This window comes from Neovison vison, chromosome 4, assembly GCF_020171115.1.
Source record: "Neovison vison isolate M4711 chromosome 4, ASM_NN_V1, whole genome shotgun sequence".
NCBI classification, from domain to species: Eukaryota; Metazoa; Chordata; class Mammalia; order Carnivora; family Mustelidae; genus Neogale; species Neogale vison.
The window spans coordinates 173,476,631-173,482,481 of record NC_058094.1 but is presented as its reverse complement, the minus strand read 5'-3'; positions in this window follow the sequence as shown (position 1 = coordinate 173,482,481).

The window sequence follows — 5,851 nt, the reverse complement described above, 5'->3', positions numbered from 1 at the left end:
AACTAATTTCAGGCAAAGTACTAGTCATAACCCATCAGGCAGGGATGTAACCTATCTCAGTTTCCTCCTCAGGAAAATGGAACACATACCTGTTCTTTTTACCTCATGGGGTCAAGAAAGAAAATGAATGTAAACGTGATCTTCACATACAATGCTGAGGAAAGAGGCTGCTTTTCACTCCACCCAGACCACTGCTTATTCTACTTGTGGACTATGACCTCAGGATTAGGGTGCTAAGACACACATGAAACTCACAGTCATGAACCAATCCATTCATGAGTGTATTTCACACTGTTTAACACACTGTTGGTCATACCATAGGAGGTGTTGGAAACAATATCCACTCAAGCCATAAACACTTCATTGAACACCAACTAGGTACTAGGAGCTGTTCTTGGTGCAACGGTGGTTGAATCCTGGAATAAGTGACTCATTACCTACAGAAACAGATGTTCCTATGAATTTTCCCTCTAGACTACCATATTGCTGGTCCTTATCAAGTCTTTTATATTCTTTGCTCTAGCCTCCTTCTCTATAAAAATGGCCTCCTGTTTCACGAGACTAGGACTATTCATAAAATCACGTTACTCAAGTGTGTGCATTTCCTCAAAAGGAAAAGTATAAATGAAAACCAGTTTACTTATCAGTAAAGTACCAGGGGACTGATTTCCAACTGCAAATGCTTGCTTTGTTGTTCATTCACTTTTTTCCCCTCAGAAATTTAATAAACTTTATCTAAAGGTCATGAGTTCTTCCTGAATAGCAGCAGCAAAGGTATTTGTATAGTATTTAATATTTAGCCAACCCTTTACAACTTTACTGTTTATCTTCCTCCTAGCAACCCAAATTAGTTCATTACTATCATATTCTTCTTAGAAATGAAGAAGCTGAGGTCCCAAGCCCTACATGAGTGACCAAGCATAACATCAACTTTAGACTTACTCTATCAGTCAAGTGAGAAGGAAATCATCAAGTTGGACACTTTCAGCTTTTTAAAAATTTTATCCCCAAAGAAAAATTGACTGTGCAAAGAAGAACTAATCCTAGCAGGGAGGGGAAAAAAAAAGGCTCAGATAAAATACGAATCTAGTGCTTTACAATAAATATTATTGCGTTATTTAATATAAAAGAAATTCTTCTTTCCCTATTTTCAATATCTTTTTTTCCCTTACCCCAAGTATCTGCTAAATTATCCATGAAATATGCTCTCAGCTTATCTCATACTAATGTAAAATTCTGAAAAAAGAGAGAGAGAAGATAAAATTCCAGGAAACGAAAAACCTTGGGTGAAAAACACACAGGTGAAGTCAGTAAGAGTGAATTCCAACAGCCCAGCCCCTGCGGTATGAGTCGTCGAATTCCAAAGCAACGTGTTCTTCTGAAGAAAGATTAAAAGTGGCAGCTGTCTGAGATCACTTCTAAGTCATGCTCTGCCCTCAACTGGGCCCTTGCTGACCGTTAGTTTCTATGTTCTTATTTGTGTCTCATCCCACTCATGTCTTGTACTTCACGCCCAACACATAGATTCTGCAAGTTACCTCAGTTCTGGTAAGTGAATTTTGACCATTTAGGATGAATGAAAGAATCTTTCCCTTCTCCAGTTCCTGATTCGCCTAAGCAGACAAAACCATCTCTCACTGGCAAAGGAGAGGAAAACAAATCACACTGAGCTTCATCGGCTACCCTCTCCCTCCCCGCATGTCTCCCTGCTGCTCAAGAAAAGATACTCCACCTTCTTGCCAAGGAAAACACTTTCAGCAAAGTCCCTCTGCTGCTTCCCTATGGCTGTTTTCAGTCTTTATTTTCCACCACCCCTCAGAGAGACTATGTGTAACATCCATGAAAGTTAAACTCTGGGGGCACCTGGGAGGCTCAGTCAGTTAAGCATCTGACTCCTGATCTCAGCTAGAGCCCATGGGTTGGGCTCCACACTGGGCATAGAACCTACTTGAAAAAAAAAAAAAAAAAAAAAGTTAAATTCTAGAAGCTAAATTTTCCAGAAATTTCTGTCATGCGTAACAGTTGGGGGAATTAAGAACTTTTCCCCCAACGCCTATAAGTTCTCTCCACATATTTATCTCTTGAGAACCTCTGGATTATTTTTAAGAGAGCAAGACTTGTACTATTTGTCTATGCAATAAATGTTGTCCATGAAGATAGTAAAACTAGAGAGGAGTAACGGTTTGAAAAGGGGAAGGTAGAAGGACTCTGCTGCTTGGGATAACATGAAACCTTGGCAAAGGCCTTGCTGGGTTCCAGCTGCTGTTCTTAGTACCTTAGGGATATGACCTCATTTTTTTCCTTCTAAAACACTCTGTAGAGTATCTACTTTTTTATCCCTAGCTTACCATGAGGAAACCAAACTGTAGAAAGATTAGTAAGTTACCTACGGTCCCTCAGGTAATAACAAGGATTCCAACCCAAGAGTTGTCTTCATGTCCCATGCTCAGAACACGGCTTCCTGCTGCCCTGCAGGGCTGCCCACCATCCAGGCTGATGCAGAGCCCTGGTGACCACAGCTCCATGTAGACCAGTTTTTACAGTTGCTTATGTTTTTATGTTTTAAAAATTACCAGTATGTCTTCCCTCCCAAAAGACATCTTGCATACTGTGGGTAACCATCCCTGAAATTCTGTCATTAGAATCTGTGACTGTTTGGGCAAGTATCTTTCGTCCCCCATCCCTGCTTTAAATAGTAAACTCCCTGAGAGCAGGTTGCGTGTCTCCTTCCTCTTTGCACCTCCCCGAGGGACCTAGCACAAGGCCATACATGCAACAAAACACAGAAGTAAATTTCTAGGTGCAAGGACTCAAATTAGGTTCTCATTGAGTCTGAAAGGAAGTTTATCCTCCAGCATTCTAAGGACGTGAAGTGGGTGACAACCTGAAACTAATATCAGCCAGGACCCAGGACCAAGGCAGGGACAGGCTTATCAGATGACTCTAGTCACTGCAGAGCAAGGATCCCAAGGCAGTGCTGCAGGGATGCAAGACAGGCCCAGCCTGTTGAAACAGGAAGTGATGCAGCTTTCAGGGAGAACCTTCCCAGGCTCTGCCATCCCTAGGGCGAACCCTGAGAACAAAGTGTACCCTCTCCAATACCCACCCAGAACTCTGCTCCGTCCTTTAATCTAAAGAATTCATTCACCCAAACATCCCAGGGCTGTTGCCCAGTGTTCTCAGTTCCATGGAGACTGGACATGGTGCCTTCTGTGGCATCAGGAAATTTCCACAGCCCCTTGGGGTCTCTCGGGCTTTGTCTCCCATTCTCTTCTCCTCGTGCACCCAGCTCCAGCCAGCTGGCCTCCTCCACTCCATGGAAGCTCCTTCCTCAGCACTTCTGCCCTTGGTCTTGCCTCTGCCTGGCTGGTACCCTCACCTGGTACTCTGTGGGGGCTTCCCTAAACAGCTGATTTAAAATTACAGAGGCTCTGATGATCACAGACCTGTACCCCTGGGGCAAGTAATACATTATATGTTAATTAAAAATAAAATAAAATAAAATAATAAAATTGCAGAGTCCCATCATCCGTGCTCGACGTCCCATCACTTGCTCTCCTTTCCTCTAACCGACTTACCTCTATCTAACACACTATATGTTTGGCTAACTTATTTTAATTATTGTCAGCCATTCTGCACTAGAACATCAATTTCATGAGGCCAAGAATTTTGCTATTTTAATCACTAATGTATCCCTGTGCTTATAAAGTACCTGGAAATGGTGGCATATCACAATTACTTTTTGATTGAATGAAGTTTCCTTCACTTTTGTTAATGATTCATTACCACCAAAAATACTTATGCACTTGATATGTACATAGATATAGAAATAAAGTCATATATACACACATAAATATGCATAGATATGTATACATATACACATATGAACACCCACATATGCTCCTGGAGAGTATATTAGATATATTAAGAACATGATTAATACTAAAGACTGAGTGTTCTTGGAGTAAACACAGACATCTTAGGAAATATGCGAACTCACCCTCTATCCCATTAGCTTACTTTCTTAGATGTTTACACTGGGGCACACATATCCTGAACATTATCACTTCTCCTTCTGAGAATAAATAAACAAAAGCAGGAAATAGAGGCCTTCTTCTAACCCTCCAGAAAGAATTACATAGTATCGTCATTTTACCCACCCCAAATCAGGTCTCTATCTGGTCCCCATCTGCTGCACAGAACATTTGTAATTACCACCTGGCTCATCCCAGGCTTCCTGCCAGCTCCCCTCCTCATCTACTTCCCTTCCTTAGTCTCCCTCTCATCAATCAATGAGTAAAGTCTAGGGCTGGCTCCACCAGGACCTTAAATAAAGACACTCCCTCATCACCATGGCAATAATCACCCCTCATACAACATTCTCTATACTGTGCCACTGGATCCTCTATTACTTCAAGCAAATACTGAGGGGAAATTAATCACAAGAGCGTCCATATGCACAAATCAATTCAGACCTGAATGTAGCAGGTTGCTTTTATACCCTACCCGTCTCCAACTGACAGTTTCAGACAGTGCCAAATCATTCAGGAAAAGTGACTTTGGTTCAAGACAGAGAGCTAAAACTGAGAGAGAGCCCTCCCGAAACTAGGGCCCTGGGGAAAAGGGGCTAAAAAATTCCACCCTGTGGCCAAGAAACACAGGAAAGCAACTTGTCTTTGCAGAGACCTGGTAAAGGAAGTCAAAATAAAACAAATGTGGTCTTGTGAAAAAGCAAAGCTCTTCGTCTACCCTACGTGTGGGTATAGAAATGAAGTTTACGCTACCCCCATTGCGCTGGAATCTTCTAGAGGAGAATAACATAAAAATTGCCCTCACCAAAGATACTACTCAGGCACCTGCCACACACAAACTCAGAACTTCTCTATAGAAATTTATCTACAACCGAGCAATTGGATTCCTGCAGAAAAATCATCCCAGTGGAAGATGAGTTCACAAGTAAAGATATAGATTTCTATAAAAAAAAAAAAAGGCTCCCCAACAGAGAGTCAACAAGGAAAACAAATGAAAGTTTTGTATAGCACTGCCAATTCAAATACATAGGTTTCAATAAATATTTAAGAGGAAAGAAACAATAATGGTATAATGCTATAAACAGGAGGACCAATAAAGAACTCAATCAAGCTTCTAGAAGGGAAAAATAACACCATTCACAAACAATCAGTGCATACCATATCCATGAACTGTGGTGGTGAAAGTGGACCATCACCCTGGTGCCCTCCAGGAAAACCTGAAATGAGTCCATTTACATTTTATAAAAAGGAACTTTTCTAAGATGTCAAAGGGTATCACTCTGCCCCAATTCTAGCAATGAGAAAGCACAATAATTCTCTTCAGAGCCCCAGGGGAATGATACTGACAGAGGAACAACATAGGAGGATCCCGACTCAGTTGGGGTTTACACAACTTCTTGTCGTAACATAGTGCTGTGTCTAGTGAATACACAGGCATTCTTGGAAGAGGAGGCTTGAGGACAGCAAGTTGAGTTGCTGAGACAGACACTGAGGGTCCAAAGAGGGCCCAGGGGTCTTTTGAGTTTTACCAATAGGTAGAGGCAGCACTGTCCCTTTTCTTTTCCTTTTGTAATAAACACTGAGTGCAGATATATGACCCTAGATATACTTTTTTCTGGACTTTAGATAATCAGACAGACTAAACAATGCATTTTTGTAGGCATATCTTTGATGCAGACCCATGTTGGAAAGAAAATATTAAATTCTTTCTACTTACCCAGCCCCTGGCAATAAGCTAGCATCCAGTGACCCCCTGGGCACCACTTTTGCATCGGTAATGTCCTTCTTTTGAGCATAATACATCTTTGTTGCATTATCTC